At 46.6% G+C, this 13,793-nt stretch overlaps 1 protein-coding gene across 2 annotated transcripts in view; it reads left to right on the top strand.

Moving 5' to 3' along the window:
- The window catches only part of GPATCH2 (G-patch domain containing 2), a 1,007,975-nt gene that overhangs the window by 583,959 nt on the left and 410,223 nt on the right, over positions 1 to 13,793 (top strand). The window lies entirely within an intron of this gene.

Raw genomic sequence — 13,793 nt, 5'->3', positions numbered from 1 at the left:
TTGATATCTCACTTGTGAATATGAGCAGTAATCAGCAATAGGTAATCCTACAATAGCACAGTTCTGGTGACTTATGACTAGGAACAGGGGAATAAGGTATCAGAGAATGCTTTATGGTTTCAAGGAGATGCAAAGATGAATACAAGGCAGTACAGAAATAAACTTGATATGATTTCAGCAAAAGATAATGTGATCACTTTTTCTTTGACAATTCACTCCCCCCCCTATGCAATGTAAGGAGATGGAAGTAACACACACAATTCTCAGGAATACACACAAATGCAATACAAAGTTCCAGTTCCCCCTAGCGAGCTTAGAGGAAAACGGGTATGATTTTAAACACAGGCAAAATCCTTTTAAATGTGGTGGCAATGAAGTGAAAAATATACTCAAATTGCTTTTAATTCCCTATAGGAGGTTCAGGGTGAGTGAGAGATACTTTAAATCAGTTCAGGCCAGCCCTATCAATGATTCAGAGATGGTTATCAAGTTGAAAACAGAATTCCGTGATGGAAGCAAAAGATAAATGTTTTCACATGTGGCTGGAATGAAGCAAAATGTCAAATCTCGGCAATTTAGTCGCGTGCGTCGAGCGAACATATGGAGGCACTATAAGGAGGAAAGCTTAGAATCTTAGCTTTAAGATGAAAGTTAAATTACGTTCCTAGGACAAATGGTTCCGGAGATACGGACGATTTTGTGAAGGTAGATTCTCGAAATGAAATTTTAAAGTTCAGAATGACAGATGACAGTTTTGCAGCTTTGATTCAAAAGAAGGGACATGATTTCTATGATGCAGTTCTCAATAGGTTAAAATAGTTTGAATTAGATTATTTTAAACTAAGAGATTGGTTTTGCACAGTTCTGGCTGAGTACTCACACTATATGTTGGACAGGAATGCGACTTCGTCACGGATCGGGTCAGGATTGGCTGCGGTTCTCTCGCCACTGGGTACTGGTTATCTGGTTCTGGATCTCTGGTTCTGGTCTGGTCTGGTCTCTGGTTCTGCTCACAGCAATCTGGGTCAGCTCTCAGCAATCTGGTCTGGGTCTGGTCTCTCTGGATAATTCTGCCTTCTGAGTCTGCTACCGGTCCCGGCTGTGAATAGTTTGGTTAGGTTTTGAGGCCTGCTGAAGAGAACTCAGCTTGTGGGTTAGGCCTTTGCTTTGAGTTCTGGAGTCAGAGTTCTAAGTTCTGGTCTCTGTCTTGCTGCAGTCAGTCCGGATCTCTGGATGTGAAGTCGTCTGTCAGCGTGCTCCGCAAGGAAATGGAAATTTAATGTCCTGCCTGTCCTGCACTGTCTCCTTTTATGTGTTTTTGAAAGTGGGTGGGTCGGCTCATCTTCTATGCCCAACCCACTCAGGGTTCTGATAGGTTGAAGAATTTTCTGTGCTCTCACTGGAGAACAGAGTTGTGTGTCGGAGTGAGTCATAAGGTGTCATCTTTATGGCATACAGAAAGAACACTCCCCTTTGCTTTTACCTTAGAAAATCATTTTTCATAACTACACATATTTCCCAGATACACAGTTGTTTGACATTACATGTACATATTACAGATTACTTGATGTCCATGCTTGTTCAACTCTGATCTTCCTAAGAGCTTGCATTAAAAAATGACAACTTATTTTCGTTTTTGGTAGCTTTTGCAACATTGGTTTTTCATCAAATCTTTACACAGACCTGTACCCTCTGCCTGAGCATATTAATCTAAGTTGTCGTGTCTCTAGCATACATACAGTGTCAGTAGTATTAATAATTAGCGTAGTTTTGCCTCAGAACATGGTACAGAATTGAGTCTAGTCTTAAATTGTGGGTACATTTCTTAGATTAAGGATCTCCAAATTGTACATTTCTGTCATCTGGTTACAATCAGTTATCAGTGTTCTTATAAAAATATATTTGCCTTCAATTCACTTCAGTGTTTGGGTCCTCCCCCAGAAACTTGGGAGTCGAGGATCACATGTCTCTTCTTGCTGGCAGAGCTCTGTTTACAGTCCACACCCAAATTAACATACCCCATTCAATTGCAAGAGCCTATTGTGTTGGGTTCAGCAGGCTGCAGGAAGTCCCCTCCCTCTCAATCACCAGGGCCACGTGATATCCTGCCTTCTTGTGTGTAGTTCTGAGGTGAGAAGGTTTCCCCAGCCTCTTGCAATGTTAATTGAATCAGCCTGTCTTCAGGGAACAGCAGGTGTTTAAAATGTTTAATTAACCAAAAAGGCTTTGAAGTTTCCAGCTGTCTCAGGAGGCTGATTAGCTTCTGAAGTAGCAGTTCTCCTGTCAGAGTTTAGACCGCTAGCGCCGGCTTGTGGAAAATGCTGGTACTGCACCCATTTTTGGGATCTGTCTTGAATTAATGCATTTCAAAAAGGGGATTTTGCTTGATAGTATATAATCCTTGCTTAACATGGCATTGGTATTTTTCCTTTGGCACCACATTTCACTCATGGCGCTCCTGGCCCGTCACGCTCGCACTGGTGGGTAGCAGGTCAGGGGAACAATTTTGTGCGCGCCAAAATGGTGCGGTTCTCCAGGATTCTGGCGCAAATGTGGGCTTTTCCCCCCTCTTGGATTTCCTAAGCCCACAGCACCAAGTGTTGCAGCATAATAATCCAAACGTGGGTCATGACACCCAACACAGCCCTTGTCCATTGAAAGCAGCGGGCAATCTTCAGTCTCTCCTTCAGCTCCTGTTCCATCTTGGGCTGTCGGTGAACTGGTGGAAATCTTCCATGACGGTCTCGCAGGACTTGATTTTCCTGGGTTTTCGCTGGAACACGATCGACTGCAGAGTGTACCTAACCGGGGACAGGATGGCGGATCTGTTATCCACATGTTAGATATTTGCGCAGTCGGAGAGCATGTCGGCCTGGTGGTTCCAGAGGCTTCTGGGCCGCATCGCCTTGTGCGTTTTGGCTCTTCCTCTTGCTCGTCTCAAGATGAGGCGGACACAGATGGCTCTTCGGAGTTCTTGGCGTCAGGCTGTGGACCCGGATTCCAAGCTGATAATGATTCCGGCTTCCATGAGAGTGGACCTGGAATGGTGGTCATCTCTCAGCAACCTGTCGGTGGGTGAGGGGTTTCAGGACCCAGCCCCTACGGTGACAATCACGACGGACTACTCCCTCCTGGGGTGGGGTGCAACGTTAGATCCTCTTCAGGTCTCGGATCTCTGGTCGCCTCAGGACAAGCTCCTCCACATAAATCATTTAGAGCTTCTGGTGATCTTCCTAGCACTCAGGGCGTTCAGACCGATCATAGCCAACAAGGTGGCCCGCATACGCACGGACAATGTGGTGTCGATGTATTACATCAACAATCAAGGGGGAACCAAGTCTCCCCCTCTCGTGGACCTGTCCATCCAGATATGGGAGTGGGCTGTGCTTCATGGTGTTTGGCTGCTTGCAGTGCACATCCCGGGCCAGCTGAATGTCACAGTGGATGCCCTCAGCCGGCGGACAGTGGCCAGCTACGAGTGGGAGTTAAAGGTTGAGGTCCTCTCATGGATTTTCTTGCGTTGGGGCACACCGGAGGTGGACCTCTTCACTACGGCGGTAAACAAGAGGCTTCCTCAGTATGCTTCCAGAGGGGGGCTGGGAGCCTCCTCTCTGTGGGATGCTCTCGAGATTCCATGGCACAACATGAGAGCTTACGCCTTCCTGCCTCTGCCTCTAGTCCATTGGGCTATTTGGAAGCTGAAGAACTTGAACTGCTCCCTTCTACTCATAGCCCTGTGGAGGCCGACCAGGTTTTGGTTCTCAGAACTTCAACACCTGTCAATGTATCCGCCGATCAGGTTACCAGTGACCCCCGATCTTCTTCATCAGGGGGAACAGCAGATGTGTCACCCCTCCCCACAATCGCTCAGCTTGGCGGCATGGTGCCTGAGTTCAAGTCTTTAGAACATCTTAACTTGTCTGCAGATAACATGCGTATTATCCAGGCAGCCAGGAGACCCTCAACTAGATCACAATACAGAAGTAAATGGCTCAGGTTCTGTCATTGGTGTTTGGAAAAACAGTTGGACCCAAGGGGGGCTACGATTGACACGGTGCTGTCCTTCGTATCCTTCCTAGCAGAGTCGAGTGTTCACGTTCTGTCATGAAGAACTTACCTTTCAGCGGTCTCCGCTTATCTTTCTATGGACCAATGTTCTTACTCTCTGTGTAATCCAGTGGTTTAGAGGCATTATGCAGGCTTGACACGCCTCTATCCTGCAATTCGTAGTCTGCACCCGCCGTGGGATCTAAATGTAGACCTGACGCGTTGTGCCATAAGGCTTTTGAACCAATGGCCATGGTGGACCTCAAGTACCCATCCTGGAAAGTGTCCTTTTTGGTCGCCGTTACTTCAGCGAGGCGGGTGAGTGAGCTCCAGGCCTTGTCGGTGGAGCATCCCTTTTTGGTCTTTCACAAGGATAAGGTAGTCCTACGGACGAATCCTGCTTTCCTGCCGAAGGTGGTAACTGAATTCCATCTGAATCAGTCGATCTCCCTGCCGGTCTTTTTTCCGAACCCTACCTCAGAGGCAGAAAGGGTTCTGTATTGTCTCAATGTCAGAAGGGCTTTTAAGTTCTATCTGGACAGAACTTCTGAGCTTAGGAGTTCTTCTCAACTGTTTGTGACTTTTGCTAACCCTCAGGGTAAGCAGGCATCTAAGGTGACTATTTCTCGGTGGATCGCCGCCTGCATTACGGAGTCTTTCACCGTTCAAGGGCCGAAACCTCCTAAGGGTATTCATGCACACCTGGTGCGGGGCAAGGCAGCCGCGGTTGCTTTTCAGAAATATGTCCCCTGGGAGTCCATCGCTAGGGCAGCTACATGGGCCTCCCCATCTGCTTTTTGTAAGCATTATTGTCTTGACATGAGCTCAAGAGCTGATGCTCAGTTTGGTCAGGCTGTGCTGAAGAACCTTTTTTCAGTAAGGGGTATTTTCCATCCACCCGTCGTTCCTGTTAGGAGTGCTTGGGAATCTCCCATAAGTATGGAGAAAAGGGGACGGGATGTAGGAGTATAACCAGGTTAGTCACCTTAGTGACCACCTTACTCCTAGTCCATAGTCCCCTTTCCTCCATATGCCCGCCCGCCGTCCCCGCTAATAAGGTTCCTCTGTTATTGCTAATAGGTCTCTTACCTGGCGATAGAAAAGGACTCATAGGCGATGCGCGGGGCGTAGCCAAGGTGGGCGGGGTTACGGCCGCGTGCCGGGCCCCACGCAAGAAAGAACACATTTTTGAAAAACATTTTTTGGATGCTTTTTACAAAGTGCTCTTGTCCTGTCCCACAGGACGGAGAGATGTCCCCATAAGTATGGAGGAAAGGGGACTATAGACTAGGAGTAAGGTGGTCACTACGGTGAGTAACCTGGTTAAAACAGGCATGTCAAGCACATTTGAATGGATGCAAGGTAGGAGCGAAGGTGAGCGATATCTTTTGGGCCCTTGACCTTTAGCTACAATTGTGTACCATCATTGCAGTTTTTCGGATCATCTAGGCATGAGCCCAGCAGTTACATATAGAGCGTAAATATGACCTGGGAGAGAATGGAACCCTGAGGGACTTCACAGGTGATGGGGAGGCATTTGAAGCAGAGACAGACCATCTGGCCAGCTGGTGTCTGCCAGATAGATAGGATGTGAATAATTTCAGGACGGTGCCGGAGAAGCCCATGCTTATGTCAAGGAGCGTGAGTAGTGTGTGATGTTTGACTGTGTTGAACACATCCGAGAGGTCCATGAAACACTTCTTGCCATATCATGAGTACTAGCCATTATGGGTCTTCTTTTCTGATAATCTGAATGGCATTGTCGACGGCCTAAAAGTGCTGCTGCATTTGGGGCACAACCCAAATTGGTAATCCCAGAACAGATTGCCATTTGAGTTTTGTAAGTAGCTGGTTAGCAACTATCGTCTTGATGCCTTTTCCTATAAACGGGAGGCCATTGATCATACAGCAATTTGCTTGGTCTACTGGATCGAGGGTGGGTTTGCTCAGGAGTGAGCATTTAAGCCCTGTTAGGAGATCTAGGATAATAGCCACACTCCTGGAAGTGTTGAAAATCTTAAGAAGAGCATTAATGCTAAGGTTGGTAATTTGTTTAAGAATGGGACAGGAGGATGTCTTCGGTGTAAGAGGTACATTTTATGTATGCAAGCATGTATGAGGTCTTTGGGCAAGAGGGGTGAGAAGTTGGTTGAGGTTTGATTGGCCCGTTGTGGGATAAAAGGGTTGGGGGTCAGATGATTTGGAACACTCAATGTGGAGCCTGATGTCAATCTTGCTTATAAAAAAAACATATTGATAGCCTCACACTTCTCCTGGTTTTCTTCCACCTAGTGGTAGAAGGTCCTCTTGACTGTGGGCCTTGCACCCGTATTTCTTCACGACCCTAATGGACCATCTGCTGATAGAGTGCTCTTAAGAATACCAGGGGGACAGAGGTTTTGCTTCTGGCATGGCACACTTGTTCCAGAGCAAAGTTATCTGCCAATTCCTTTGAGGCTTGGCTAAAGGTTTATAACATTTAGGTGACATCCACAGATGTAGGGAAGTTGGAGAAACTGTTATCCTGAGCCTGTTTCTTTTTTGAAGGAGTGACGTGCCACCATGGTTTGCGTCCCTGACCCTTGTGAGCTGTCGTGGAGTCTAGTAAAAAGAATGGGATAGCTGCATAGTTGTCCAATCGAGAGTGATGGGGTGCACACAACATTGGAGGGTGGAAGATGATTAGCTGAAGTCTAGGCTATTACCAGTGATGGGTGGGAAAGGTAGTATGTATTGGATTATGGCAAGCAATTGAATGTGTCTGGAGGTTTTTGGTTGCTTCGGTCCCGGGGAACCAGATGTCTCTAATGAAGATGTTGGCCATGTGTGAGACTGAAGCTGTAGAATCTAAGTCCATGGTCTCATCTTGGAAAGTACCAAAGCTGTGAGGTTGAGTTTTCTGTAGATGAGGTGGGAAGTGGCTAGGTCCTTGTGTGATGAGCGAGAATTGGCAAGTCAAAGTTTCCATCCATGCAAAGCCAGTCAAATTTGAGAGTGACTGCCTAACCACACCTTGTTTTTATTGGCCAGTCAACATGTTGGATGTATCCGGGTGGGATGAGACATCAACGATGTGGGAGGAGGTTGACGTGATGCAGTTTTCAGTAATGAAAATACCATCGATATTTTTGGCACTGATCAAGTCTGAAAAGTGTGCTACATGTAAGACAGCTGGGTGAGTGTTTATCAGCATTAAATTAGACGAAAACAAAGACGCTGCAAATCAGCACTTCTGCTTCTACTAGACCTGTCAGCAGCCTTTGACCTGGTTGATCAACAAATACTGTGCCGACACCTGGCACAGTTTGCACACTTCTCACCTGATGCCATCACATGGATCTCCACCTTCCTGTCGGAAGGAAGTATGAGAGTTTCATCATCCAGCCCCTGTAACATTCAGCGTTCCACAAGGCTTGTGTGTATCTCCAACACTTCACAACATGTTTACTAAACCGCTGTTTGACTTGCTGGATGCTAAAGGAATCTCCTACACAAACTATGCAGATGATACACAGAGCCTGCTCACCCTCTCTGGAAACTATGAAACCGCCTCACTCAATCTCCTCTCTGTCTATCACATCATCCAGGCCTGGATGGCCTCTCACCAACTATGCCTCAATGATGAGAAGACAGAAATCCCTTAAGGATGGCTCCAAATCCCTGCTTAAAAAACGTAGCAAAGACGACAAATCTTTCCCCATTAAGGGCATCACCATACTGGTGGCCAGCAATGTCAAAACTCTTTGAATCTATATGGATGCCACCCTGTCACTTACAAGACAGGTCAATGCAATTGCATCCTCTACTGCATACATGTCGAAATTAATTAATGCTTGCACACCTTTCCTGACCCCAGAAAGCTGCATCACCATTGCTAGAGCCCTTGTAGGCTCAATGCTTGACTATTGCAATGCCCTATTTGCAGGAACTTCAGTGCGCAATATCAACAAATTAAAAATTATACGGAACAACGCCCTCAGAGCGGCACTTAACATTCCAAAACGTGAACGCATCTCTGCAGCTCGAAGAAGAGCGCACTGGCTGGCTATCCGAGAGCGCATCATCTTCAAATCCCTTGCCATCATGCAAAAATGTCTTTCAAACACTGCCACAAAATATCTATCTCAAAAATTCTCCATACATCAGTCCACAAGGCCTACTCGCCCTGCGCACATCCACCATCTGTCGATCCTGAGCTTCAGGAGAAAAAGGTCGGGGGGGGTCCCAGTTTCCCAGAAATTGGCTCCAAATGCTGGAACACACTTCTGTTGTAACTAAGATCTGAAAATTCTTATTGAACCTTCAGGAAACAGCTCACAACCCTACTGTTTTCCACAAACCCACCACACTTGGGAGCATTCTGAAAACTCTCAGCCCCCTGTAAATGTACTTTATGCCACTTCTACCAGCAATTTGATCTCCTTATGCACAATTAATTATCTATACGTATATCTGACAATGTAACATGTAACCAGCGCCTTGATGCTCGGGTTTAGTGCACTTAAATGAGAAAATAAATAAAGAGAGTGTAAAGGCACAAGTGGGAACGGTGATCAGTAAAGGGACGAGATTTGTAGAAGGTTGGCCAGGTTAGATGTGCAGTGTGTACAAATGCATCTGCCTAGGCAGTCCATTGAGAGTGAGGGTATAAACTGGGCGTGCGGGAGACATGGTTATGTCTTACTACCAGTGAGGTGTAGAGGGTCCGGCCCGATCCCTTCTAGGCCCATATACACACACGAGTGGCATCCTAGTCTTCATACGTCCTTTGCTGGGGGTGCCCACTCATGAGGATGCCTAAGTGAGACTGCTGAAATCCAGCCTGATGTGAGTTTGGTCAGCAGTGGAGGTAGGGATATATGATATGATAGTTTATTTATATAGAGGCTATACACAATGTGTTTCAAAGCGCTTCAAGGCAAGGGAGGGAACAAGGGAAAATACAATGACATTCTTACAGACCATGAACAGTAAGGATGTGAAATGAACCATCATACTCGGCCTGATGACATTTCAGATAGTGCAAGAGCTAAGACATAGTTAAGGAAGGGAGGGGGAGAGTGGGAAGGAAATGGAAACGGACAGGTGACTAGCGTACAAGGCCTGACGACATTTGTGGTAGAACTGGACAAAAACAAAAGGTGAAGGAGAGGGATACAGAAAGGGAGGGGAGGAACAAAACAAGCGACTATCGTACTAGGCCTGACAACATTTCAGATAGTGCTGGATTGGGGCTGGGGTTTACTGTAAGGGGAGGTGGGAGGAGACAGACGAGGTTGCTATTATACTAGGTCCAGGGACAATTCTGATAGAGTAAGTGCATAGAAGAAAGTAAGGGGAGGAAAAAGGAGAAGGGAGGGGAGGAAAAAGGAGAAGGGAGAGGAGGGGAGAACAGAGAGTAAGCCGTCAAAAAAGAGTGGAGAAGCAAGAGGGGGAGGCGGGCAGAAGCAGGAATAGCAAGGCCACATCCTCCTGCCTTACCTAAGAATAATGAGTGACAGCCGTTTCCGTTTAAGGACCAAACGGCAAAAGTCCTTTCATTCATCTTCCTGGGATACAGGTGCCCCTGTGATCCAAGAGTTAGAAAGTAAATCAAATGTCAGGGCTAAGTGGGTAGATAGGGTGGAGGTCACATAACTTAGATCCACTTGTACAGCTAACCAGCTGCAAAACAAAAAGGGTCCGGTTAAGGAAAGGGACACCATAAAAGGCACCAAATAATTAGCAGTGATTAGCAGATCGTGGGTCAGAGGTCATGCCACCTAGATCCACTTGCATCAGCTGGCCAAGTGTTGATTTAACAGATAACACTATTAATGATTTATAAAGTGAATTGAGTGGCTGCTAAAACACGAGAAAGCTGTATTGTCATCGCGCATCGTGAAGAAATACCTTATTTTACGGATTTTTAGCACATTTTGCGTCACCCCCCTTTTTTTTTACGTTCCAGATTCTATAATTCAGGTTCTTTTCAGAGCGAAGCATTTTCCATAAGCATGACTGCAGGTAAACAACCGATTTTAGTCCAGAAAATAGATTCTGCTTCTGTCAACATGGTGTTTATTTTCTCTCGGAGATAAAAAAAAAATAGAAAATTCGGTTTTCTGATATTTGTATCCAGATAAGTCAGTAAACAAGATTAATACAGTGTGGAAAAGGTTGTCAGCAGCCCTGGCAAAGGAAATAAGTTGCCTTGCACCGAACAGACTGTAAACTGAATAAAAGTGTCAGGTCCACCATGAGATAATGTGATGGCGGGCCTTTAACAAAGCATGACATAGGCACAGGCGGCGTTTCTTATAGACACAGTGTAGAGAATGAATTACTATATTCCAGGGAAGCCCACCGGAATACCATGGAAACCTCATTTCGAGATTAACGCGGGCCCTGCCACTGGAGCCGTGTCCAGATCCCCATTTGACATCCCAATAAACCGATTGTGAAAATAAATGCAACGGTGTTTTTATCCTATATCTTTTAATTTGATTACATTACTTTTCATTTGAGAGCAGTGCTGCATTCCCTGACACTTTGGGCTGCTTGTGGCTCCTCAAACCAGAGTTGGGCGCCCCGTTACCAGGGAATGTTCTAGATGGACTAAGCATTGCAAGTCGGGGCTTGCCACGCTTAAGGCTTTTAAACGGCATCTTTGTTTAATTTGTATTCTGACCAGCAGGCACGTTTAACATAATTCCTTTATTGAGATTTTTTAAGTGACCACGCCATTTAATATTGTTGCAAATAACTACAAAATTACACCGTGCCTGCCCGAATCTGCAAAAGATGTAATTGCTTTGCTATGCAGTAAAAACAATATAAAAACTGCAGTTATTAAATCGTTTACCTGAGTGGGTTAATACGCCTACTGCTATGAGCAGTTTGTGTCCTTCAAGTACAAATTTCAATAAGGGACCGATATTGACGCGATACTAGAGCAACAAAATTGCCACATTTTTTGAGTTTGCCACTTTTTGTGCTCTTTATTATTTGGATGTTGTCAAAAATGATGCGCCAACGGGTGTGTGCGGGTGTGATGCTCGCTATAGATTTATGCATCCCATCATAGCAAACAATGGTTGTGCCTGCTTCCCTCTAGTATCATAGATCCTGTTAGGAAGGGGGAGTAATGCTAATGCCATACCTGATTCGGCACCAAGAATTGGAGAGCAACTGGCCAATCATGTTGCAGTCTCTACATCTCCTGTTCCCTCCTAGGCCCTCTGTACGGCTCTGGCCTCTCACTTCTCCGCTAAAACTCAGGACAATCCTCTCTCTCTTCTTCTCTCGGCCCCCCCTTTGGCTATTTCTCCCTCTCCTCCTCTTTTCTCCTTTCTTTCTGACAACACCAGACAAGGTTTCTAGACCGGTCTGATATATGAAAGTGTCGTCCAAACAGGTGCTCCTCTGCTCCTCCAAAACCATCAAGGACCATATTGACACCCTCGCTCCAGCCTTGGCTGATTTCTGCAATCACTCTTTTGCCACTGCAACTTCCCCTGTCCCTTTAAGCACTTGCTCTTGCACCCCGTCCTCAAGAAGCCGCCTGCCGATTCTACCTGCCCGGCAAACTATCGGCCAATCTCCATCACCCTTTCCTGGGCAAACTCTTGGAAAAGTTGGCCATATCCCAGCTTACTCTCCACACTGAATCTGTTGGTTGTCTCCATGACGATCAGTCTGGCTTCAGAGCTGCCAGAGGCACAGAAACTGCTCTCCTGAACACAGGTAAAGCTCTGCTCTCTAACCTTGATTCCAGCAATCCTTCTATCCTAATCCGATGTGATCTTTCCTCTTTTCTGAACACTGTCAACTGCGCCATCCTGATCAATCGACTCTGTGAGAACCTGAGTATCACGGATCATGCCCTTGAGTGGCTGACATCCTTCCTCTTGGACCGCCCCTCCCAGATCTAACTTGACCCTGTTCTCTCCGCCACCTCTCTCCCTCTACCTGTGGCATTCCCCAGGGCTCCTCTCAACCTTGTTTTTCACCTTCTACTTGGCCCCTTTGGCCCACCCGATCTCTACCATCTCCTCTAACTTTCAGTGTTAAGCGGATGATATTCAACTTTTCTTAAGGATCCCCTCAGCTCTTGCTCATTCCTGACTGTTTATCTGCGATTCAGAATTGGTGCGCCTCCAACCATCTGTCTGAATGCCAGTAAGACAGAGATCCTTCTCCTTGGGACTCCTGCCCCTGCTTTCCCTCTCTCACTCTGGCCACCTGCCTTGGGCCCTCTTCCTTCACGTTCCTGCGAGGCAAAACACCTTGGTCTCATCTTTGACTCCACTCTTTCTCTCCTCACATCTCGGACGTCGCCAAGAAGTCCCACTACCAGTTGCACCTCTCCAAAGGCACTCTTCCTTTCTCACTTTTCCCCAGAAGCTCACTATCTCGAGAGCCCTGGTTCTCTCAAGGCTGGACTACTTTCTTGATCAGTCACCCGTGCGCTGCCTCTGGGCCTACCATGCAGTTAGGGGCTGTAACTGTAACCCTACAGTCCCTTGTTCTCCTTGCACTACCCAGAGCTGTGCTGCCCTGGCTGCACCTTACTCGGAGCATTGCTGCTCTGTTTTCCCCTCCCCTCTCCCTTGCACCTCACCCCCCTTCACGTCTTGTTCTTGCACTTGCACGATCTGCATGACACAAGGCCTAGTAAGATCGTTTGTCTTGTCCTCCCACTGTCTTCCCTCGCTTGTCTTGTCCTGCCTAGAGACACTTGTGTACAGGCACATTATAAAAGATATCATATCATATACCATTTGGTCTGCTGTCCATGCAAAGAACTACGTAGTACCAGTACATTCATTCATCAATTCAAAGTGTAAAGAGAACACAAATACCTTGACTAAATCATAAATGAGAATGCATCTTCCACATATCCTATTGAAACAAGTTTAACATGGTATGTTCAGAGGTTAAAGTGGGCTCAAGGATCGAGGGGTGCTGTAGTTGGTAGTGTAGCCTAAGTGCGAGTGTGTGGGGGTCTGAGGGAGAGGGTTGGCAATTGCTTGACTCTCAAGCACTGGGAGCCAAGCAAGAGAGGCAGAGCACACAAAAATCATTATTTTTAGTGGGCTCCACCTCCCCTTTTTGTCTCTTAATCACAGACTCAGACCCGCGTTGGCAGGGCTTTAGAAAGTGAAGGGGGCCCAAGCGCCTCATCTTTTGTTTCTTCGAGAGGTGCCAATGCCCCCAGGCAGCCCTTTAACTGACTTTAGCTGAATAGCTTAAGGGCTGCCTGTGGGCTCCATGCTTCCGATTATGAGACAGGAGAGGCAGGGGATTTGCTTTTTTCTTTTTTGTTTACTAGTGGGGGCATGGACGGCAACCCTTTAATCATGCAGCTCTTTCAGTGAAAGGGCTACCTGACGTGTTTGACAAATTTTGGGCTGGTTAAGGGGAGCCCCGGCAGAGCTGCGGCTCACTGCCAGGGCTCGGTATCTGCCCTGACTGGCCCCAGCCCACTTAAAGCCCTGGTTATCTCTGTACTCCCTTATAATACCACTGCAGTTTGGCAAATATTCTGCCGGGGCTTCTGGTTTACACTGTAGGGAAATCTATGTGACAAACAGTATACATCGTAAATACAATGTGCCAGTTTAAAAACAAGCATGTGTGCTGCAGCCTGCACACAGCGTCTGAAAAACACATGTATGTCCTAAGTAAACGACAGGGCCAGAGATAAATACTTCAAAGTACCAGAAAGTGTCCTGCAACTTTTTATTAAAATGGAGAACTGTCCA

This window comes from Ambystoma mexicanum, chromosome 4q, assembly GCF_040938575.1.
Source record: "Ambystoma mexicanum isolate Mex_15411 chromosome 4q, UKY_AmexF1_1, whole genome shotgun sequence".
Classification (NCBI taxonomy): Eukaryota; Metazoa; Chordata; class Amphibia; order Caudata; family Ambystomatidae; genus Ambystoma; species Ambystoma mexicanum.
The sequence above is the reverse complement of the archived record's forward strand: the minus strand, read 5'-3'. Positions and strand labels throughout refer to the sequence as shown.